The sequence below is a fragment of the Vespa crabro genome, chromosome 4, assembly GCF_910589235.1.
Source record: "Vespa crabro chromosome 4, iyVesCrab1.2, whole genome shotgun sequence".
NCBI classification, from domain to species: domain Eukaryota; kingdom Metazoa; phylum Arthropoda; class Insecta; order Hymenoptera; family Vespidae; genus Vespa; species Vespa crabro.
In genome coordinates, this window is record NC_060958.1 from 8,710,538 (window position 1) to 8,737,281 (window position 26,744).

At 32.6% G+C, this 26,744-nt stretch overlaps 1 long non-coding RNA gene across 1 annotated transcript; it reads left to right on the forward strand.

Moving 5' to 3' along the window:
- Window positions 1-1,573: 1,573 nt before the first annotated feature.
- LOC124423503 lies at window positions 1,574-26,744 on the forward strand. The gene is made up of 5 exons (XR_006942104.1): window positions 1,574-3,400; window positions 21,358-21,531; window positions 21,697-21,948; window positions 22,964-23,047; window positions 26,612-26,744. It is a non-coding gene; the product is annotated as an uncharacterized LOC124423503 (long non-coding RNA).

The following is a 26,744-nucleotide window of genomic DNA, read 5'->3' on the forward strand; positions in this document are numbered from 1 at the left end:
TACATACATACATACATACACACATACACACATACATATATACATACATACATACATACATACATACATAATTACATATATATATATATATATATATATATATATATATATATATATATACGCATAAGGAGAAGTAGCAAGTACGCAACGGAGAATCCATTCCTTTAAGAAGCACGAAAGGCAACTCGTGGAACGGATAGACCGGTTCTGCGTAAGACGACGACGATTCGTGCAAATCATGAAAATTCATAGGCGCTGCTTACTCGTCGTCACCTCGTCGAGTTACGACGTAGCCTCGCGTCTTTTCCGCGAAGTTAACTTGGAATACAAGTGTGAGACATTAACGAGACTTAAATAGTATCTCAGAGAACTTGATTGGTAACACCTTTAAATGGACCATTCCTTCAATTTGCCAATCAACCAACTAATATGTATATTAACGATCTATGGAAAATTTATTATCTAATCGTAATTATAAGAATATAAACGGTTAGATGATTCGACGTTCACATTGTAACACTTGAAGATCGATTATTTAACAATGTTAAGGTCAATTCGATGCCAACGAATGATGACGGAACAAAATTGTCGATTACGCTTTATCTTTACGTATATTTAATGGAAAAACAAAATAAGCTAATTAATTGCATTAATTCGTATATTTACACGCCCATATACAATTATAATAATTAACGTTACATGGGTTTTACCCGATCGTACAAAACATTGTGTGATTCCCCCGTTCAATCTCGTGTCATCTCGACTGGAACGTCGATTTGCAGATTTATATTTGAATTCTTGTCCTAATGCAACGTCGATTCGTTTGTTCAGATAAGAAAAAAAAAAAAAAAAAAGAAAAAAGAAAAGAAAAGAAAATTGTATAACGCACGATAATCTTATTCGAGAAGTATCACGAAGGAGATTTCATCTTAAATAACATTTTGTCGCTTTGTAGGAATAATAAAATAAGATGTTTTAGATGGATTCCAAAGAAAACATGTGTGTGTATGTGTATATATATATATATTCTAATATTAGAAATAGATTTAGTAGAAATATAGGAGTTCTAACAATCCGGAAGCAATTTCGAATTTTACTAATTTTAGATCGACCGAACAAACTAAATCTTACTAATTTTAGATCGACCAATAGTATTCGTAAGAATTCAAGAATGTATGTGATTCAATTTTAATCGAATTATAAATTTTGTTTTTAAGGAAAAGAAAAGGAAAAAAAAAAAGTAGATCAAGACATTATCAGCCGATGAAAAAAAAAAAGAAATATATATATATATATATATATATATATATATATATATATGTATGTAATGTATTTACATACATTAAACCCAATTCGTCTTAAAAAAAAAAAAAAAAAAAAAAAACAAACGTTATATAATTTTATCGGCTAAGAATTCATTTATTAAATTGATAAAGTCAATATTCATTTGCCTTTGGAATGCAATACAATTGCATAATTTTGACATAACCGCGAACTCTGTGGGTCGAATAAAGTCGGGTTAGGCATGTTTTCAGAGCGGTTAGTAAACACTTCACGACGAGCCAGACATTACGTAAGCATGCCGGCATGCCTCTTATGTTAGTTTGAACTTCGTGCAAATATACGTCTTGTTCGAGCGTACGTTCACGAGGCTTTATCATTCGCGTCTAGTCGTCGAGTTTCGTACGTACGCGATTACGTTGCGTGGGAACACCTCCTTGTGTTTAGTAGATCGCGATAAATCAAATATTATACACATATATATATATATATATATGCATTTATGTGTGCATGCATCTATGTATGCATATCTATCTATAACTATATAAATTCTTTCCATTATTTATTGTATATCCACGATGATTCATGAAATATCGTGAATATAAACAGTGTATTAAAAATCTGGTGTACGTTACGTACGTAATTTTTTTTAGTTTTCTTTTTTCGAAAGTAGGAAAAAAGAAACAAGAAAAGAGAGAGAGAAAAAAGAAACGAAAGGATAGAATTTGTCAACGATCAGTGAGCGGTGGAGGAGGTTTGGGAAGAAGGGGCCGGGGAGGGGGAGGGAAAAAAGAAAATGTCATTCGCGCGTTAGAAAGCATATTTGTGTTGGACATTATGGAGATACATTGGAAGAGTTACGAAAAGAAAATAATAAGCGAAGAATTTGTTAGAAGAGGAAAGTATCGAAAGTTCGTAAGATTAACGGTTAACTTCAAGGAAGATAAAGAAAAGGAAGAAAAGAAGAAGGAGGAGAAGGAGGAAGAGGAAGAAGAAGAAGAAGAAGAAGAAGACGACGACGAAGAAGTAGAAGTAGAAGTAGAATTAGAATTAGAAGAAGTTAGAAGGGAACACGCGTGCGATTATTTTCACTCCCCACTGCACGTGTTCGATCGTTGTTGTTGAATAGCTCGTGCATACGCCCGCGCGCTAGTTTCTATGTAAATAAAGGTCGCCCACGAGTGGCGCAACCGCGCCCCACTTCTTTCTCTCATACCGACTACAAACGTTTAATACGTATATACAAATACATAGTTATATGCATCCATGTGTACGTAAGTAAAGTACGTAAGAGAACGAGTTGGAGTCACCTATATAGCTCCACTACTAGCTGATACTCTTCCTCTTTGCTACTATCGAACTAGTACAAGCGATATATCCGACCAGAGTCGTTCATCTCTCTTTCTCTCTCTTTCTCTCTCTATCTATCTATCTATCTATCTATCTATCTCTCTCTCTATCTCTCTCTCTCTCTCTCTCTCTCTCTCTTTGTTTCTCTCTTTCCATCTCTCTGTCTTCCTCTTTTTCTATCCATCTCCCAATATATTTTCTCCGTGTGACTCTAATTAAACGTGTTATTTCTAATTTTATGTTTTTTATTCGTCGTGAAATTGTTTCGTCGGAACTACGTCTCAATTGCAGTTTCTTTATCATACTCGTATAAGAATTCGTACGAAATCATCGAAGAATTTATAATACGGCCGATTATAGTCACGAAGTTGTTCAATGTTCAATGTTTCTCCATTTTCGTGAACGTTTTTTTAAAGACGTTGGAAGAGAAAGAAAAGAAGAAAAGAAGAAAAAGAAAAGAAGTAACTCGGAATAGTATAGAGAGAAGAAACTAACTAACAAGACGATAAGCCCAACGGCAAAACATTTCTCCCTATTGGTAGCACCGTTACTCCGACCTTGAAAAGATACCAGCTCTTCGTAAGAAATACTGAGATACATCGGCAGTGTGCTCGTGATCATCAAGTTTCTACGCCCGTTGGACATTGTTTTATACTTGAATATTAAGGAATTTAACTGTCGAAGAAGATAACGTCCTCGATCTCTTCTCTTTTGGAATTTGTGGATTTTTTTTTTCATATATATATATATATATATATATATAATTGAGGTAAGGATTTTCATTGTCAATATTATTTTTCATTGTCACGATCTTACACATTTTATAAGATTAAGATTTTCATCAATTTCTTTGTCGGACGAAAATATTGTCGGACGATAAAATCCATCCAATAATTTCTGACGACAATTTCTATTTAAGAATATTAATTTCTATAACGTTATATCTGTTACGTTTAATAATATATGTAGTAGCCATCGGTAATTCTATTAAGATTATTATATAAGAGAATATCCTTGATGGTTAATTAACGTTAGCAAGTCACACTTCCTTTTTCCTTTTTCTTTTTCTTTTTCTTTTTCTTTTTCTTTTTCTTCGATCGTTCTCGCTCACTCATACGTCACGTGCTATTAGATGTATACTAGTTGGCTCTAGTATTTCCATCATGATTTCTTACGTTAATAACCAATGGCCTTGAACCATCGTCATTATATCGATTTTGGGAACGTTCCAACGTTTATTATCATCTTTGATCGTTATACGTTGATAACAATAATTATTACCATATTTCGTTCGTGTCTTTAAAGTAATATACGTATTTGTTAGTGGTATTACTTTATAAAAAAATTAATTCTTCATTCTGTTCTCCTTTCGTTTAGAGAGGAAAAAAAAGAAAAGAAAAGAAAAGAACAAAATAAAGAAACGATCCATTAACTACTTTTTAGAGAAAAAGAAAATAAAAAAGAAGTTCGATCGATTATCTAAGATTTAGGTCACGGTTTCGTATGTTTTCGATTATATCATGAGAAAATAGCCCCGGTTGAAACAGTTTCGTTTAACGAACTTGTTGGTCACGTTATATTACGACGTTAATTGTATCAATTTGTTGGACACGACAATTTTTAAATGCCACGTATCGAAATATCAAAATGTCATCGTCGAGATAACAATTTTGTATTACGAGGGCGTATTTTAAATAGGATTTTCTTTGTCTTCTTCTTTCTTCTTCTTCTTCTTCTTCTTCTTCTTCTTCTTCTTCTTTTTTTTTTATTCCTCTTTTCTTTTCTTTTTCGACTTTTCAAATTTAATCTCTTATCTATCTCTTTAAAAAACGGCGAACGTTTTATTGAATTTTATTATTAACCACGATAATTTTAATCCCTCTCTATAATACCATTTATCTGAAATATACGTGGGTTTTTCAAGTGAAATGAAAAGATAGAAAGAGAGTAAGAAAGAAAGAAAGAAAGGAAGAGAGAAAGAAAGGAATGAAAAAAAGAAATTTCATGGAATCATCCGAGATAATATGAGATAGATAAATTTCTGATTCTTTAATAGATATCCCCATTATGAATCAATATCGACTTGTGTTATATATTCATTTATTTATTATAAATTTTGTATCATCATCATTTTTTTTTTTTTTTATCATCATTTTGTATCATAAATTTTTCGAACGTTTTTTAACGAGCGGTATTCTATGTTGGATTTTTTTTTTTTTTTTTTTTTTTTTGTATATAAATAGACGTAATCAATGTGTTAATCGATCTATGATACTACTCTTAATAATATTGATATAAAGAAAGGTCAGTGTAAGAGTCACCTTTTTTTAGATATTTCTAAGAAAAGATTACTCCCCTTTGATTACGCCTATTTCCGTTCGGCGAAGAGTTAAAATTTACTTTCAAGTAGGAAAATTAGTTTCAAACGCACATGTTCTTTCTCGTTTCATGCGGGACGAAAAATATGTAACGCGTTGGTAATGGTAACTGAAATACTTGGCACGTATACCCTCTCTCTCTCTCTCTTTCTCTCTCTCTCTCTCTCTCTCTCTCTTTCTCTTTCGCTCTTTTCCACAGGTTGACGCCAAACATGAGATCAATAAGTCGAGCTTGACCCGATGCGACAAGGAGGCGTCAGTATGCTTTCAATCGTGCGTTGAATAGTTCCTCTTATGTGTACTGTTTTTATGGATTTTTTCTTTTCTTTAACGTACTTTTTTTTTTGGTAAATCTTTTTTCTCATCATCCCCATAATAATTTATTATATCTTAAAGTTAGTGAAGTCTCTCTCTATCTCTCTCTCTCTCTTTTTTTTCTCTCTATCTCTCTCTTTCTCTCTTTCTCTCTCTCTTTCTCTCTTTGAAAGGACATACTCCAAATTTTCATTAAATTATCGTTCATTAAAACACGTCAATTGGATTATATAAATCGAGCAATATTTTATTAGAAAAGGTAAGAATTAATTATCCCGTTCATTATAAATGTATTCATATTAATGAACGTTGTCGTGTGGATTTCATCCTTGATTTATAATTAACAGATCTTTCTATGTATTGTATACATAGATAATATTATTTTATATATATATATATATATATATATATATATATATATGTATATATATTACCTGTTTGATTGTGTTGTTATATATGAAATATAGCGTGCATCTATTATTTGGATCGATACAACCGAGAATCCTTTAACGCCATTAACAAACAATTTTTTAAAATGAATATAGTAAGAAGAAGATCGTTTAAATGAATTTATTTAGAAAAAGGAAAAAAGAAAACGACATGTTTGATATCATTGAGAGAAACGTGATTGAAATATAAAACATTGGAGATAACGTTTACTTGGGCAAAAAGAAAAAAAAAAAAAACACGGTTATTCAAAATATTAATGAAACGTAAAAAATAGGAGATTAAGAGACATTAAATAAAGGATTCGATTGATTTAAATTATATACATGTGTCGTAATTCAAGATATTTATAATTATTCAGATTTCGATGAAAATGAGCGCCAAACAAATCTCTCTCTCTCTCTCTCTCTCTCTCTCTCTTTCTCTTTCGTGCGCTTTCATTAATGACGACGATAACAAATCGTCTTGGCACGCGAGATTTGTAGTAGTTTTTGCGCAAGCGTGATATTGTCAGACATTATTATACCGAACAAATGTTTTTCTTCGGTCGATAGGGAAGATTCTTTCGATCGGTAAAGAAGTTCACTATGGATACAGACACGCGTATAATTTATACACATGTCCCCCCCCCCCACGTGTGTCATGTGTTAATGTAGAGAGAAAGAGACAGAAATAGACAGACAGAAAGAGAGAGAGAGAGAGAGAGAGAGAGAGAGAGAGAGAGAGAACGAGTATATCTTACATCTTGCGTGGGACTTTAACTCGAAGTCATTCTATATATAGCTATATATGTATATACATATAAGTGTGCATTAATGTGTATATGTATGTGTGTGTGGGTGGACAAACGGGTTAATCGTTCGTTATACAGATGTCTCCATTGACGCCATTAGAATTCCTAGTTTTATCTATTTTTATTCATTCCCAAAGAAAGAAGTAACATAAAGGGTTGATTCGAGAAAATCGATTGTTGGATTATTTTTCATTCTAATGATTATTTCATACTCGCAGGATCTTTATCCTTTATATATATATATATATATATATATATATATATATAACTTTCCATTGAGAAATTATAGAAGAGATAGATTCCTATTCTATTTCTTTTATTTTCTCTTTTCTTTTTCTTTTCTTTTTTAAGCGTTACGTGAATACGAGAAAGGGATGATAGGAGAGTTTTGAAATTCCGATCGTTTCTCAGAGATACATATTATTATACCCTTGGTAGTACCAAGACACGTGTCCTGTGGGATACCAGAGTAACAGGGTAACAGGACGAAGGAAGAGTTCAAACGTTTCTATTTCACCCGTAAGGTATATATATATATATATATATATATATATATATATATGTGTGTGTGTATATAGAAATTGTAAGAATTCATATTTTCCTCACGATTATAAAAAGGCACGTAAAGGACGAAGTAGGACATTAAACTAAACTAGTCGTGTAAAAGTCACGCAACGTGTCCGGTTCACACGACACTGAACAACCTTTCGACAAAGGTTTTGAACATCTCACCAAATAAATGATATTTCTACTTGACGTAGATTTTTTCTATTTAAATTATATATATATATATATATATATATATATATATATATATTATTGAACGAATAACTTCAAAAACATAGATGTTAAATCATTTTACTTTTAAATAAATACTATTGATGAAGTTTATATCGATAAGCATAATAAGTGGTTTGCAATTATGTTTTTATTATAACACGCATAACATATACAGTATAATTAATATCCAAGGAAGAATTACAAAACCGATTAGACATTATCTGGCATAATAAATATTACTTAATCGCGCGTAACGTTTGCGCGTTCGTATTCTTTTTATTACCTTTTCAAAGACGCGTCGGTTACTGTTTTTTTTTTCTTTTTCTTTTTTTCTTTTTGTTATTGTTGTTGTTGGTTTTCTTTTTAAATGCTAGATACTCCGCCCGTATAGATTTTTTTATTTGTCTTCGACTTGCTTCAGCATCGCCAAGAGAGACAGAGAGAGAGAGAGAGAGAGAGAGAGAAGTAAAGGTTCTAGCAAATGAATCACTCTTTGAGAAACTGTGCAGTTAAGTGCAATGCAAATTCCTTTTCCATTTGTTTATCGTCCTCCATGATGATTACAAAAAGTGTTCGGAGGTGTATTTTTTTTTTTTTTCGAGAGAGAGAGAGAGAGAAAAAAAGAAAAAAAAGAAAAAGAAGAAATAAAAGAAGTGTGACGAAGCGAGAGATCGTTCGAAGGAAAAGGAGGATCGTAAAACCAATGGAAAATTATAAATAGCGATCGAAGTAAAGGCCTTGCTCCAAAGAAAATGATCCGTGTAATGGGGCGGTTATGCTAGCTAGCGTCGTTACTTAATCAAATTGCCGATGACTTCATCGGCATTCTAATACACCTGTCAGCCGAGTCAGCCGACTTTTTCTTCAATTTTTTTTTAACATTTTTTACTATTGTTTTCCAAACAAATATATATATATATATATATATATATATATTAATCTAAATATATATATAAATTCTTTGGATCTTCGTAAGAAAAACGAAATGTGAACGAACATGGACGAACGTAAACGATCTATCAGGAAAAGGATCATGATAAAAATGATTTTCGATTGTAAATAATATTATTAAGTTAATTAACGTTAAAATATTGACGTGAACTTTGAACATTTTCACAGATTCCACCTACAATTTTCTCATGACTCATGTACACATCTACCGTGCGAAGAATGATTCAGAAGACTTGGAATTCGATGTATTAAATAGACACGTATAATTATTCATACGTATATATACATGTGTACCATCTGATACTTTTTCAGCCTAAATTTATTTATCACTTAGATCCTACACGTTCATGCAATCGTGTAAATCGTCACGTTTCAATAGATACGATCGACACGATCGACGATGATCATCATTGGTTTTTCCGAACGTAATACTTTCGTTCATCTTCGAAACAAAGCCTGTTAGATTAAATCGTTTCTCATTCAATGATGATATTTTGAACGATAATCGAAGAAGAATTTTCATTACTATTCATCTTTAAAAACAAACTTGGATTATGTTGACCACCAAAAAGTCTACTTTAAAGTTAGGGCGTATCACTTTTCGTTTTTGCGGTTCTCGATGAAACGAAGCAGAACGATGCTCAGCGTGCATGACTTTTTTTTTACAAGCGTTTTGATTACCGTTTGTTAAAGAATAAAAGCCCGTCTCAAAAAGGTTCTCTCGTTTCGCTTGTATTTTTAATTTAGATAGGATCTATTACATTTTATGTAAGATATTGACGCAAGGGCCAACATTTCTTTGAAACAATATTAAATCAAATGAAAGCTCGATGATTTTTGAAAAAGAAAAGATTCAAAGAGAAGAAAAATAAATGAATGGAGGATTTAAAAATTTTCTAAAGGAAGATCCCCTCTCTCTCTCTCTCTCGATCTATTTAATTTAAAAAATTAGGAAATAGTGCTTGTCTCGTTTTAAATCTATCATTATCGAAATGAGTTATGATAGATATACGGTGAAATATTTAAAAAGAAAGTCGACGAATTTGTCAATACACGAAGACCATCATTAATAACATCATTAACAATAGTTTCGATCATATTTGTTGTCTAATGGTTTAATTTTTTTAACCATTATATTTTTTTAATAATGTTATCAAATAAAAACGAAATAAATATTTGTATACATTATGTATAGTTGTAAAAATATTAATGACATATCTTTCGTATTTTCGACGTGATTTCTAATAGGAAATAGAAATAAGCGATTAGAAAAATATTAATTGCCGATTATAACGTGAAAATTGAAAATACATATGTTATAATGGTAATATTTTAAGTGTTTTCTGACGAATGAACCGACTATGCTTTTATAGTCAGGAGGCCAAGGTCAAGCGGTCTTGACCATGGTCGAGGGAAAAAGAGATGGACGATATACGTATCGTGAGAACAGAAAAGAGAGAGAGAGAGAGAGAGAATGTGTGTGTGTGTGTGTGTGTATTATTCGGATTAAAAGAAGATGGAAGAAAAAGAGGGACGTTCGTGAATGATCGATTGATTTACGCACACGTATAAATGACCATGTAAATTTCTTTGAATGTATCAGTGAACTATTATAACTCACATAATAGGATTTATATATCGTGATGCGAATTTATGTGAATTTATTTGCGTGTATAAGTATAATTTGACTGCGAAAATGATAAACGAGTACCAGTTCACGTTCTATCTCCCCCGATGTATCCTTAGAATTTACATTGATTATTGGTGGTACAAATTTTCTATTTCGTTTTTGACCTACCTTTTTTTCTTTCTTTCTTTCTTTCTTTGTTTCTTTCTTTTTCGTATTCTTCGCTTGTTTTTTTTTCTTTTTTCTTTCTTTTTTTTTTTTTTTTTTTTGTTTTCTATTTTTCTGCAAAACTTTCTTCCTCACTTGTTTTCATTAGATAAAAGATTGTAACGTCATTACCATAAATTTTTCCTTTGTGTGTTGCAACGCGTGTACGTCTTTTCAAATCACATAACGAGCTTCGAACGTTTCTATGTTAAATGATAATTATGAGATAAGTCACGAAATAATATATCGAAGGAACGATAACCGGGGTATGAATGACGTCTATAAAATTTGTCGAAAGAGGGCGAGAAAAAGAGAAAGAGAGAAAAAGAGAGAGATGGTAAAAGTGAGAAAAGGTAAGACGCGCTCTTCGTTGTCGTTAATTGACGTGCTATCCTTCTCTCTCTCTCTCTCTCTCTCTCTCTCTCTTTCTCTCTCTTTTTCTCGTTTTTAATCACACCTGTAAATCACATCGAAAGGTTGAAGAAGCTATTTTTGTTCGAGCGAATGACGTCGATGAAAGTATCGAAGGAAAGAGAAAGAGAAAGAGAGAGAGAGAGAGAGAGAAAGAAAATGGAAACGTAACAACAACCATTACGAACCAAGAATGAGATCTTCTCGTGACTTGAGTTAATTTTAGATCAACGATAACGACCAAATAACTTGTTGATTTTTATTAATTGCGAGAACAACTAAATCGAGATAGTTCTTGATAATATCTGTCTGTAGGTATGTTTTTTTTTTTTTTTTTTTATACTGAAACGAGACTTTTCATTTCTTTCTTTCTTTTTTCTCTCTCTTTCTTTTCTTTTTTTTCTTTCTTCTTTTTCTATTCAACGTGTAAACGTAACTTCGTGTGTGTTTCTTTTTTTTTTTTTTGTATTATCATGGTGTCAAAAGAAAAAAGAAAAAAGAAAAAGAAAAAAAAAAAGGATAATTTTTTTTCTTGTTTTCTACTTTTCTACGGGCAAAAGTGAAATTTCGTGAAAGTGAGAAGAAATTTTCTAAACTTCTAATTATTTAATTTTGAAATATCGATTGATCGAATTTATGACAGTGCGATAATTTCTTCTCATGAGATTATTATAGGATACGTAGAACGAAACGATGGGATGTAATGATGGAATACATCCAATACGGGGAAAAAATGTTTATTAAAAAAATAGATCCGTTAATAGAAAGATCGAGAGTTAATCCATTGTTAGATTGGAAAATTTATCTAATAATTACGCAAACATGTGAAACATGTGTAAGATACATATTTCTCTCTCTCTCTCTCTCTCTCTCTCTCTCTTTCTCTCTCTCTCTCTCTCTTTCGTTCTCTTTGAAAGGAAACTTTTATCTATCGAGATAATGTGACACATCATACGTCGCGAAATCTTCCAAACTTCCTCGAAGATTTGTGGAATCGAAGAGAAAATTATTGGATTCAGTAAGACGTCATAGGAATGATCAGAAATAGGAAAAATGACCGAGGTCGAAAGTGGAATATTTCCGAGATCGTTTCTATTATTTTTCATTGATAACTATATAACGATATTGCATATATTCAGTTACGTACGTAACGCGATGCAATAGATTTATTTATCCTTAGAAAAATGTTACGCAGTTCTATTACATCTATATACACATGAGATATGTCTAAATAGTTTTTATTTTTAAATCATGCCTTCGCGCAAAAGTTTTTTCTATAAGTCATCGTGAAGTTCTTTTACCAAGATCGACAAAATTTTCCAAAGAAACATTACTTAGCCTGTCTGGAGTTTCTCCATTGACAAGTATTTAGATCTTCTTAGAATAATCGCGTCACATGTATTACGTATATGTGTAATAATGAAATGTGTAGACAATTAGCAATTTTCTCTCTCTCTCTCTCTCTCTCTCTTACGGATATTTGCTTTATTAAACATCGAAGATATCCCCGATTTCTGTAGAATCAATAGAATGGAAACATTGTGTTCTATCCGTGATTGCACATTCTTCTAACTAGTTTGATCTATGGACTTTTTCGTGGACTTGACGTTGGATACTTATGACGTAAATCTTAACCTGTACGATAGTATATTTTTTACTTTTTCTCCTTTTTTATATGGCCCGCTACATTCGTTCGTCCGGAAAGCGACGTAGATAGAAAGAAAAAGAAAAAAAAAAAAAAAATATATATATATATATATATATATATATATATATATATATATGTATGTATGTTTCCTTTTTCTTTTTTCTTTTTCTTTTTTCTTTTCCTTTTTTTTTTCTTTTTTGTTTCTACATCGCCGAACAGGATGCGTCGTTAAGTTATCCGGATGTGATGTGTGTAAAAAAGAAAAAGAAAAAAAAAAAAAAAAAGAAAGAAAAAAGAAAAAGACTTTAACAAGGTAAATGACAAAAAATTAAGATAGATCTATACGATCAAGAAAGTACAAAAAATGGATCGATATCGATCTTATTTTTGAATTTCTATAAACGTTTTAGACAAATTGATTCTCTTTTCGCGATACATACAATCGAATCGTTTTAATAAGCTAAAATCCTCGATCATATTAACCTCTTCTTATTGCTATTATATTTTTTTCCCCTCGGACACTTAGTTAAGACTTAGTTTTTCTTTTTTTTTTTTTTTTTTTTACGCTAAATCATGAAAACGGAACTTGGCGAATAAGTTGCATCTTCATTATTATTAATTACCGGTGTATGATGGACTTGGGAGATTAAAATGACGTCAGAACGATTTATTCTCGTTCTCGTTCGATGGAGTTTCTTCCGGGGAAAACAAGAATCGAAGGAAAAAACAAAAAAGAAAAGAAAAGAAAAGAAAAAAAAAAAAAGCAAAGGAACTCTTTTTTTAAAGGGAAAAAATTCCACGTTGATTCGTTATTCCCTTTTGATTCGCTCTGTCCCATCTATCAGAGTCGGGCGGCTTTTTACCTTCATCATGATCGGAATTGCAAGATCGGATTGTGAAAACATTCCGAAAAGGAAAAGGATACGAAGGATGATTATAGGCGCTATTTTTTTTTTTTTTTCCATTTTCTTTCGAAATCTATTATAATACCGAATAACGAATATGAAATATTCCTCCTCCTTAGAAAATCAATGGGAATAATTCTCATGGATTTTCTCGTACTTTTCACGGATTTTTTCCTCCTTCGTATGAATTCCCTCCCGCCCCCCGCCCCCCCGCACCCCGCACCCCCCTCAAAAAATAAAGGAAAAAGAAGAAGAAGAAGAAAAAAGAACATAGAGAAAATTAATCCTTCGAAGCAATCGCGATTATTGATATTTCTTCTTTCTTTTTTTTTTTTGTTCTTTTTTTCTTTTTCTTTTCTTTTGATTGACCTTGATTACATGATGTTTTCTTAAAGAGAGAGAGAGAGAGAGAGAGAGAGAGAGATCTTTGAATCGATAAAATACCGAATTCCGTGATACGAATGCGTGTCCTCGTTCGGCTCGCTTTCCGTATGCGTGCGCCCGTGCACGAGAAGGGATCGAGAAATTGATCGAGCTAACGGTTGGGATTACCAGCGTGTTACGTTGTGCAATCCTCTCTTGACGTCACTCGGTCGTTACACTTGCTCGGCACTGATTCATACAATTCTACTGTCGACTCGTCGTGCTTGGTATTCTCTTCGTTTCTCGTACGAACGCACTCTTTCTACGGTTCAACATTCTACGTTCCTCTCTTATTTCAAGCATCGACAGACGATGAATTAGAATTTATCGGCCTTTTAACATATCTATTATAGCTTAATAGCGTAAATCGATACCTACTAAGAGAGGAACGGATCGATTCCTTCAACGTTCTTGACGCACGCGTTCGAGATAAACGATCAATTAAACGTACGCTATTTACGTTAAAGAAGATAAGAAACCAAAAAAAAAAAAGGAAAAAAAAAAAAAGAAAAAAAAACGACAACAACAACAAACAAAAAAAAAACAACAACAAAGGAAGAAATAAATAAAATCATATAGGCAATATCTCTCGTAAAACGGATTAATCTAATAAGTTATTCGATTCAAATGAGTTAGTTATCACTTATACAGTTTCTCTTCTTTTTTTTCTTTTTTTCTTTTTTCTTTTCTTTTCCTTAAAATACATTTACTAAGCCTTGCCTTAAATGATAATACGTCATTAATACTTATCATTCGCGATTTAGTTTTGATTCGATTATCGATGTCGATCAGTGTTGTCATTAGATAATCGTCATGATAAAATTTGACATGATAATTCTTAAACGATCTATGAGAAATAGAATAAATTTAATCGATTTATATCGATTATGTCTTTCGGCGAAACGCTTTGCCTCGTGCGCAAATACTTAGATAATAAATTGGAAAAGAAGGAAGATTAAGAAGAAGAAAGAGAAAAAAAAAAAAAGAAAAAAGAGAAGGAAAAGATAGGAAAAGAAAAAGGGAAAGATTAAAATAAACGGAGGTTGTCGCGTGCCGCGATAAGATATTTGAACGCGAATCTTTTTACACAGCGGAGCGTGCGAGGTGACATGCAAATTTTAGATAAGAGCCGATAGACCGGTCTAGTGGTAGTTGAAAAAAAAAAAAAAAAAAAAGAAAAAAAGAAAACGAACAAAAAAAAGAAAGAAAAAAAATGAGAGAGAGAGAGAGAGAGTGAGAGAGAGAGGGAAAGAAGAGGGAGGGAGAACAAAAAATAATAATAATAATGAAATGTCAATTTCATTTTCTTCGTTTAAGAAAAACGGGTCAGTAACGCGAGATAAAATTGTGTTCTACGTCACGGAGCGTGCCGTCGTCTACGTAACAGCATGCTAACGTCTCTACGTACTACGTACTACGATGTACTCACATTATTCGACTCTCGTACGCTTTAAGTTGCGTGGGTGGTTTCTTCGATGGGTATGGGTGTGAGTGGCAAGGCCGGGGATTTACCGCGGTCTCGAATCACCGAACGTTAGCTCATAATGTGACTTTTGATCGACAACGATGCACCTGTACTTTGAACGATTCTCATCACACGCGCGCGCACGCGCCCATACACATACACATACACATACACATACACACACACACACTCAATTCTTTATTATTGTGCAAGGGATGTTGCGTTTCACGATGAGAGAAGCAACAGGCGGGAAAATCGATCGACTTCTATCCAGGATTTTATTCTTTACATGTCGTAAACATTTTCTCGTGTACGATCGACGGGGATCAGCTATTCAAAGATTTTTTTCTTTTTTCTTTCTTCCTTTCTTTCTTTCTTCTTCTTCTTTTTTTTTTTATTTTATTTTATTTTCTCTCTCTCTTTATCCCCTTTTTTTTTTTTCTTTATTCCCTTTATTTTATTTTCACTTTTATTTCCGTTTTTACACTTTTATTTCTTCCTTTTCATTGAACTCTTCAATGGTAGCAGTGCAACTGCAACGAGCAAGTGACAACCCGCTGGTTTAAATGAATGGAACTTTTACGAGCGGCCAATATTAGAACTTAAAAAAGGGGAATGTAAAGAAAGGTGAGATTTGAAAAAGGGGTACTGGGGATAATATCTTCTACGTAGTACGCTTAGGTATATAGGGTGGAACGTCTCAGTTTTTTTAAAACGATCATTCTCGAATTTGAAAGTAAATTTATTAAGTATCATTATTCGTTTCTTCTTGTGCCTTTGTTTCTTTCTTTTTTTCTTTCTTTCCTTTTCTACTTTTTTTTTTCTTTTTTTATTTCTTTTATTTCTTTTTTTCCTTGGAGAAAGAACGATCCAAATCGTTCATATTTTTTCGTCATTTTTCGTACGACGAGATTGAAATTTTGATAATAAAAGATAATATTTTTTTTATCGTATGCTGATTTTTCTTTTGACGTTACACCGAGTATATAAGAATGGAAGAACTGAATGGAAGGAAGGACAGGTCGAAACCTGTACAGACATGAGTAAGGAAGGAATCGAAACCAGTACCTCGAAGAAGAAGTAGGTCGTCGTTCGTATAGTGAAAGAGTGTCCTCGTAAATCGATCGTGCAATAACTGGCTTCTATCCTGAAACAAGGATGTGATCATCGATCGAAATTCGTTTTCAAGAAGTATCTTAGTCGTACGAAGTAAAGATCGTGAAATTTGTAATGAAACGAAAAAAAGAAAGAAAAAAAAACAATAAACAATAAAAAGAGAAAAGGAAAAAGAAAATCTTATCATTACGTGATATCGTATTTTCATGAATTTATCCATTTCTTCTCAATTTTCATATAGTTTTAATTTATTCGCCTTTATTTTATTAATAATATTACATTATTTTGTGTGAAATGAATTACGTCATATTTTTTGCGGTTTACGATTAAGTAAAGAAAAAAAGAAGTAGAAAAAGAAGGAAAAGAGAAAAAAGGAAACGAAGAGGAAAAAAAATCGCTTGTCATGGTCGGACGCTTATCGTTGCCTTGACCATGCGCTTGCTTTGCTTTGCTTTGCTTACTTGCTTGCTTACTTGCTTGCTAGCTAGTTAACTAACGAGTCAGTCAGTCAGTCAGTCAGCCTCGATCCTAATATAAACGCAAAGCGCGATCTTTCGCTGGTAGCGTGACAACGCCTTTTATCGAGAAGCTAAATGATATTCCTCTCCGTTGAGAAGCGTGAGTTCGCTCACGTTTCTGATGGACGAGAGGTAGGATCGCATGAAAATATCCATAACCAGTATGCTAATTTTGCCACGCGAGTTTGTAACAACGTCGCAACTTGGAGCATCATTGACACGTCACTGACCACTTCGAAACCAATTTGAAAGAAGACGACCGACGATTCTCGAATAAAAATTCGAAACGTTGACCCATTTTAACGGAATATCATCGAGAACACGATAGTCAAACATAATCATTCGAATTTTCTATTAACCGAATATGAATCGATTGTTGGATGCATCGGAATTTGAATAACTTTCTTTATTTTCCTTTTCTCTCTTTTTTTTTTTTCTTTCTTTTCTTTTCTTTTTCTTTTTTTTTTTTTTTTTTTCTATCTGAGAATATGATATTACCGATACCTCGATCGAGATATTCGCAAGTATAGATACTTAATTGCATAAATATTCGTCGTTCATTCTAATCGAATTTTTATCAATTGCATTCGAATGCATTTTCGGTGCATAAGACTATTAGATATTTATCCTTATGAAAGTTTTTTTTTTCTTTTTTTTTTTTTTTTTTTTTTATATCGTCGCTTATATCAATATTACACTAGTATAAATTACGTAAATAATAATTCGTTTAATATTGAATTTTTATTAATTCCATTTGGATGGATGATCAATCGAATTTGAATATTTATTTTTATCGATATTTTTCTTGAGAAAAATGAGAGAGACAGAGAGAGAGAAAGAGAGAGAGAGAGAGAGAGAGAGAGAGAGAGAGTGAGAGAGAAAGAAAGAAAAAATTAGTAATTAATATTTATATGCTTGATCGGGACTATCTATGTATAGATACTTGAGCAATACTTTGTCTATTTTCTTCGTTAGTTCTTTTTTCTCTTTTTTTTTTTTTTTTCTTTTTCCTTCTTTTTCGTGATTCAACATTCCGTCTTTTCAACAAGGGGAAGAACATTAACATTTGGTATTCATGTATGCGAATGCGATCGTTCCTTTTACGCGCTACGTACGAAGACGTCCAGACGATCGGTTTTATAAAACAAAAAGAAAAAAGAAAAAAAGAAAAAACAAAAAAACAGGAAAAAAATGGGCACGAATTGTTTTCACTGTTGTCGTAATTTACTCATCCGAGTAAAAGGATTTTCCTTCGAGGAAATTCACCTTCGCTTCTCGATCGAGATTGCGCCATATCGTTTTCAAGGTATCACCGTCGTCGGTATATAAATACACCATCATTGTCTGTTATCGTACAATGTTATATACCTTTTATACTGTCGACGATAATATTGTCATGAAAAAGATTCTATTACGAATAAAATTGTCACTTTAACACTTATTACAATTGCAATTGGAATTACGTGCGTTTAATCGGGTAGACTGATCTAAAAAAAAGAAAAAAAAAAAAAGAAAAAAAAAATAGTAGATATAACGGTATTCGATTTTACGCAGGCGTGGGGGGGGGGGGGATGGAGGCAATCGAATATCTTCTTTCTCTCTCGTAAGTTAGAAAGGAAGGAAGAAAGAAAGTACAAAAAAAAAGGAAAAAAAAAGAAAGAAAGAAAGAAAAAAACAAATGGAAGAAGACGTAACGAAAGGAGAAAACGGTGCTCGAAGGCGTGTACACTTTGCAAAGTAATAAAGGTGGGAAACTCGTCTCACGATTTCTCTATTCATAACCGTTCGAATTCTATCGCAATGATTCAGAAACGTATATATATATATATATTTCTTAGATTTCTGAAATCGGTCGATATGAAATTTTTAAAAAAGGAATACCACGATAGGTGGTGACATTAGATTGCGTCAATGACGAAATATTATTTTAGAATACGTAAGCGTGTAACGTTACCATTCCCGAACGATGACACTCTTTACATATTTCTGACGCAGGTGCGAATCCTGAGAAACATTATTGGCAAGAAAAGAAAGAAAAAAAAGAAAGAAAAATCTCTCTCTGGTATCTAATTTAGTTACTTTATGACTTAAAGCTTATACGCTTTCTTCAAATCTATTCAAATTAATTTTTTCTTTCTTTTTTTTTTTTTTTTTATCAATACAACAAAAGGAACACGCGCGTGCTCGATCGTTTTTTTCTCTTTTTTTCTTTTTCTTTTTTTTTTTTTTTTTTTTTTTTTTTCCATATACCATATAAGCATCGTGAAAACGTAATGACGGCAGAACGACGAAACGACTTTATTAGGAAGTATGCGTCCTCAAAATCACGACCCTCCTTGGAATGAGGTCAGGAAGACGGGGAAAGGACGGTTCCTTCCGCAAGCAGGTTCTTTGATTCCGCAAGACTCACTACCGCCTTCGAGAGTTGGCCGAGACATTGCTCGGAGATGAATGGAACGTTCCTGGAATCGCATCGAGCATGATTCAGCATTGCTCGACGACGAACTCTTATAGTTCGTCGTCGACGAACGCTCTCCTTTTCATCGGACCACTCGTAATTCGTCGCTTTCTTTTCTATCTTTTTTTTCTCTCTCTCCCTTTTTTATTTCTTTTTTTTTTTTTTTTTCATTTTTTTTGTCTCCCCTCTCATTCTTATTTCACGATGTCTTACGAAACTTCTCCTTTATGTGACCAATAATTCGGGAAATAATCTTACGGGAAATACCAATCTCGTCTGTGCGAAATATCGAGTTATATAGTCGATTAAGAAAAAAAAAAAAAAAAAAAAAAAAAAAAAAGAAAATGTAAATCCTTATGCGCGTGTCCTCCTTTCATTCAAAAATAAACGACTTTATTATCTATATATATATATATATATATATATATATATATATATATATATATATATATATATATTTTAGAAATGAAAATCGAACGATGTTTATATTCTATAAAATGTTTATAATCAGACGAGATTTATATTCCATTATTACAGGATTAAGTTGATTTTATTTACATATTATTTGTAACATTGTTATTTGTAATAACAATGTTACATCGATGACCTCTTTATCTTTTAAACATGTAAGTATGACTTACTCAATTAGTTCCATTTCCTTTTGATATCTCTATTTACGTATAAGTTATATCGTTTAATTAATGATGTTATTGAAACACAACCTCAATCTTTTTTTTTTTTTTTTATATTTAATTCGATAATAAATAATCATCAGTTAATTAACGAAGTGTTCGTCGTATTTCTTTTTCTTTTTGTTTGCTCTAATTTCGTTTTCTTTTTCCTTAAATCGCGATCGATCGAAGAATTATATACCAAAAAAAGGAAAAAAAAAAAAAAAAAGAAACAACAACAACAACAAGAAAAAGAAAAAGAAAAAAGAAATGCAAGCAAAGAAGTGCAAACAATTGGCACAGAACGTGCAAGTTTGCAAGTTCTCTTTTTTAGAATGAATGAAGGACAAAAAAGGAAACGTGATTAGGTTACGCGTGAATCGTAAAGATATGAGAATATGTAAATCGTAGTACGCTTATACGATGAAAAAGGGGAGGTTACATTAACACAAGCAAGAGAAAGAGGTATCGGCTTATCGGCTTTATATAAAGGCTCGAGATATCGCGTAGACGGATGTTGGATAGCGTACGAGTCGTGATACGATTTGTGATGTCACGTAGTAGCGATAGATCGGCTTGCTATCTTATCAATTGAAAAGCGTTAACACATGGCCTAACGTAAACCGATCTCCTGCGAAGAACGTAGAGTGTGACACTTGGATCGCGTAATTAATTCGATTTCAATCGAATGAGATCTCCATCGAATTATCGGATCGATGAACCGATTCGAGAGATATCAGCGATTCTTTTTATTTTATTATTTATATATATATATATATATATATATATATATATATATATATATGTTCAGTTCCGTAAAAAATTTGTTTTTCTTTTAACGAGGATATCGAACTACGTTGTGTATCTCTAGTTTCTTATATAAATTATGTATATTTGTATATATTGTATATATATATGAAGTTTTAATGCCAATTAATTAGAATTATTGTTCTCGTTCTGTATACATTTGCGCGATGATGTAGTATATAAAACGTCATATATTATGCGTCAATGTATATGATATCGACTCGTAAATATTGACACTTTCCTACAAATTGTTCGATCTAAGAAAGACATCGTGACGTTGTTGAATGGAACGAATTCATGTACGAGTGAATTGATCGTCAGTAAATCGGTCAGTCATAATTAATCGTTTTATCGAACGAGACGAATGAAATACGAGATGTAAAGTGTATAATGAAGGTATGAGAACGTAGGAAGGCGGTATATAACAAATGCGAATAGAGATGATTTTCATTTCATTAAATTTATCTGATGGCAATTGCTCGTCATAGATACGAATGAATATGTTTTTATCACAATTATAGTTTAAATATACTTTCGTCTTATCAATTTTTTTTTTCTGTTTTTTTTTTTTTTTTTTTTTTTTTTTTTTTTTTAATTTATCCTTTGTACTCTTAAAGTTAGACGAGAAGAAAAAAAAAAGGAAAGAACATTTGAATCGTAAGAATATAAAGTTCTTTAAAGAATTTCACGAAGAATGTTCACATACATGTATATACAAATATACATACATCCATATATATATATATATATATATATATATATATATATATATATGTATATATACTTATACGAGAGCTCTCTCGCAGGTGCACGCGAAAAGAAGGGTAACGCGATATCGTGCGATCCCCCGTTGAGATTCTCGCCAATGCGATCCCGAAGGACGGAGACATTGCGATGAATCATAGGAAGAAAATGATCTCTACGCGCTGCCGACGGCATCTTAAACCCAACCCTTTCTCTAACTCTGTCGTTTCGCGATGGTACGTATCGGTATGTTCCCGATGCTATCACTCAAGTATTCATGCATACTTGTATATGTACTTAGATATACATATATATATATATATATATATATATATATATATATATGTATATGTATATGTATAATACGTAGCCCTTCATTCGTTCTCGGTATGCGTCGTCAGGAAAGCACGAACGGATGCAGAATTTACAAATGCCAACGGACTCTGGCGAAATCCAGAGCGATTACTCGGAAAATGAAAGCAGGTGCCGTACAGTCTCTCGCTGGCACTCTCCTGCTATCTCTTATCAATAATCTTCCTTGCTAACTGGAACGATGTGAACGAGCCAGATGTATCTCTTATCGTATCCTGATACTTCGAAGCACACTCACGTTAAATTTCTTCTTCGAAACGAGATGAATGCTTCGATGAGATGTAGGTATACCTACTTATTCTCTCTCTCTCTCTCTCTCTCTCTCTCTCTCTCTCTCTCTCTCTCTCTCTCTCTCACTCTGTCACTCTTTTTTTTTTCTCAATCTGTCTATTTCTTTCTCATTATCTGTCTCTATTGAATGAAAAAAGAAAATATTTCTAACCATTTTCATTTTCTTATCATATTTTTAATATATACCATTCAATGCTGATTGAGATTATTTTCATTATCTATCCTTTTTTTTTTTTTCTATTTATATAACATAAAGAATATTTTAATAAAAAATAAAATTAATTATATTACTACGTTTTATACGCTCGTAGAATTGCGTTATATACAATTACTATTAATATCTAACGTGTTTCATGTAATGTCTTTCGATAAAAATGTTAATAAAATTATCTATCTATCTATCTATCTATCTATCTATCTATCTATCTATCTATCTATCTATCTATCTATCTATCTATCTAGGTAAAAATGATAAACCGTTTATTTAAAAAAGGAAAGTGGCAAATTGAAGGACACGAGATACTCGTCACGAGGGTTAGATGCTGATTCGTAGCGTATTATTAAGAGGAGACAATACATGTTGTGCTCGAAGGATGACAGCTTCTTTTTTACTCGTTTTTTTTCTTTCCTTTTTTTTTTCTTTTTTTTTTTTTCTTTTTTATCGTTGCCTCGCTTTGATTTACCTGACGTATATACGTCGTATATCTAACGACGATATAATCGAAGGAATATTCAGAAAGAGAGAGAAAGAGAGAGAGAGACAGAGAGAGAGAGAGAGAGAGAGAGAGAGAGAGAGAGAAAGAGTGGATATTGCAGGATAATACGTATATTGCAAAACTGCTTGCATAAATCCTTAAAATATCTTCCGGACAATATGTCAGATTAAATACACGAATAAAAAAAAAAAAAGAAAAAAAAAAAGAAAAAGAAAAAAAAAGATTGCGCATTTGATGATCGCATAGAGGAAAACTCGTCCTGATTTTCCTCTTCCTTTTATTGTTACAGAATCCGAATTCGAAGAGGAGGAAAGGTTTCCATCGATAAACAGCCAATATTACAGATATCCTCGTTCCTCGTTTGAGTGAGCTGGTAAGTGAAATTATTATCTTTTACCTTTTATCTCTTTTTTTTTTTTTTTTTTTTTTTTTTCCATAACAATTTCTTCGTCTTATCATCATATATTAAAATGATTTACGTAAATAACGTTTTCCCTCGATATCAATTTTAATCGAACAGAATTTGTCACGTGACATTAAGATCTTGAATACGAAATGAATGTCAATGAATTACGTATATATCTGAAATCCATATATTTTATGATGAATAATTAAAATATCGTGAGATCGATATGATAAAAGGAAATCGATTCGTATGTAGATTCGGTAGAATCATCCTTTTTTGAAGGAATAAGGATACGAAGGAAAAGATATAAGAGATTGAGAAACGGGGATTACTTCAAAAAAAAAAAAAAAAAAAAAAAAAAAAAAAGACGATATTGCACTTACCTACTTACAGCATTTAACAGAAATCCAAGAAACGAATGACGTAGCACTTATGACGTTAGGCCATGGTAATTCGCGCGTGGGTGAAAATCGTCACTGGAGTAAAATCTCACGAATGAATATCGATTCGTACTCGAAGAATTTCTACTTTCCTTTTGGGTTTACCGGATTTTACTAACTGTATTATTAAATATTATACACGATTGAAACGTATTTCATATAACATATATTTTACTCTTACATAATTATACAAATATTAAATATCGATTTCTAATCGGGAACGTGTCTGATTTCTTTTTTTTTTTCTTTTTTTTTTTTCTTACGACGAAAATTGTTTAATCTGAGTAAAAAAAAAAAAAATTCATAAATTTATACTCCCATTGTTAATTATAATATAAACGTAATGTCGATCGACTTGAAAGATTTGCATTTTGGAATGCGATTAGGATTAGATGTCTAACGCTTTGTATCTTAACGACCGGCAAACAAATAAGAAACAATCGAGCGGTTAAGGAAAGTATGCTGGAAGAAAAGGCGAAAGGCCATTATCGTACGTGACATCAAAGTCAAGCTCGTTGATTAGAGAGTACGCGCTGCGTGCAGGCCCATTAGCAATGTTTTGATCGCGGAGTCGTTTGCCTTGATGTCGATTGATCTCTTCGTCAATGCCTCTCTCACGTCGAGCCTGACAGTCACGGACGCGTAATGAACGTCTCAGACCATTAGCAGTTGGAACGTTAGAAAATGACAATGGTACATCGCATCTCGTGAGAAGGCTTTTCGTTCTTTCTCTTTCTCTCTCTCTCTCTCTTTCTTTCTTTCTTTTTTTCTTTCTTTCTGTCTATCTCTATCTCTCTTTCTTTAGCTAAACTATTCGACTGCCCTTTGTATCGTCCAAGGAGTACGCGATTTTTTCCATTATCATTTCGCAATAAATCTTTGAATATTTTCTGCTCGCATTGACGTAATGCAATACGCTCGGTGATTCCTTCGCAACAAAAATAATGACGCAGTAGAAAATCATTCTCTAAAAATAGGAAGCGCACGTTTCTTTGCATACAATCAGTTAGATTAGATACGTAGTTCGGTAAAGAAAACGAAAGAGATCTCAGTTTCGAAAAGATTAAACTTCGTTATTGTCATATTTCTTAATGGACCATCCAAGATCAGTAGTTCTAGTTTCGCTGGTATCGTATCCGCGTTGTAATGACGCACGCGTGATCTATCCGCGGCAGACGGACGGAAACTGATGATCGGCCTTTCAAGACTTTTCTCTCATATAGTCTTCTTGGAAAGAATTTTGAATAAAAGAGGATATTGTCCAGACGACGAGGTTTATTTCCATTGACCCTTAGAAACAGACATAAGAGTCATCATCTCTACAATAACGTACAAGTCATCGATGACCTTCCTCGTTATTCTCACATTAGATGATGAACCAGATACGCATTTGTAGATTTTTCTTCTTTTTTTCTTTTTTTTTTTTTTTCTTTTGACATGGATGCCGCATTATCGACACGATGTTCCTGTACTTTTTACGTGTATATATATATATGTACATGTGTGTATGTACGTATGTATGTACGTATGTATATATATATATATATATATATATATATATATATATATATATATATATATGTACGTATTCTTTATTTTCCGATGATAGACCATAATGTTGCATACGCATGTTGCATACGCATGTTGCATACATTAAGAAGTCATCTTTCCTCGTATATTGAAACAAACAGGGATTATTTAACGACGATATCCGTGTGTCAGGAGTTTCCGTATGTGTCACTATCTTTGTAAATTTTCTTGTCAACGATCGATAATCTTTGAGTGATCGATACTCGAAGAAAAGTAATTAACATTAACAATCGATTATGGTTAAAATTATAATAAAATACTTAATGTTGAATAATTGAAAAAAAACAAAAAAAAAATATATATATATGTGCGTGTGTGCGTGTTTATAAACACACACGGAGGTACTTATAAATTGTTATTTAATTACAATAACAGATATTATATCATCATACTTCCGATAGATAGGATCGTCTACCGGATGATTCTCTTGAGAGAACGATTAAGCTACACGTGACGTAGCACGTGCAGATAATAAGAAATTTTATCTAAGATTTTGTCGTTTGGGACGAAACGACGGGTAAAAAAGAAATGATAAAATGTCGCGAGGAGTACGAATATCATTGATTTTTCCAAGAAGAAGAAGAAGAAGAAGAAGTAGAAGAATATAAATTCTCGAGGAATTTATAAATTTCGTTAATTTAATTAAGCTCGATTACGATCACGATTATACTCTCGAGATTATTTAGATTTAATGCTCATACGGGATTAAATGAATAAATCTATTTGAAAAAAGTAAACTTTTCAAAGATCCAAGTAGATAAATATTTCATTGGTTCAGTTATATTTGGCATACCATTTCGATGAGTACCGACTAAAGAAGGTGCGGTATATAGGTGTCGAGTGTAAAAGGATCGACACTTCGGATCGGCCTTTGGTGACAGAATGGTCGATCATTATGCGCGCCAAGCCTGTATAACAGCGAGATGACCTAATGTACGGCATAGTCTCTATCGTTTCTTTTCTTCGGTATTCTTCGTTAGAGAATATCACCTCTACGTTGCAAACTCATAAAACTCGAGTTGCAGTCGAGTCGATCACATGCTAAAAATAATAACGAATCTGAGAGAGAGAGAGAGAGAGAGAGAGAGAGAGAGAGAGAGAGAGAGAAGTAACGATAGCTGTGCAGAGGCAACATCTTGCGAGGAGTAGCGTGTGAATCAAAGCTTTGCTCGATCTTATTAAAGCATTCCATTTCTCATCTTTTTTCTTTCTTCCCTTTCTTGGCATGGCAAAGCCCGATGGATCCCGATCGCGAGAGAGCAACTAAAATTAGTTCGAACGCGTTGCGTCTTAGTGTTCGTGTCGTCGAACCTCTCTCTGATCCTTCTGCTTGGATTAGCACGAACTTTTTGACCGATAACGGTTAGCGGCCTACGTTCAAGGACAGACTTCCGGTTACTCCACACCACACACAGAAAGAGAAAGAGAGAGAGAGAGAGAGAGAGAGAGAGAGAGAGAGAAAGAGAGATTGGATTTAATCAAGTGGATATATATTTTGCAGAGATATTCTTCTGTTGGTGCTAAAACGAGGATCTAAAAGGATGAGGAAAATTTACTCGATTATATTCAATTATAAATTAATCCGAATGAAAATCAATGGATAATATTATACTTATCTCATTATAGATAACGAT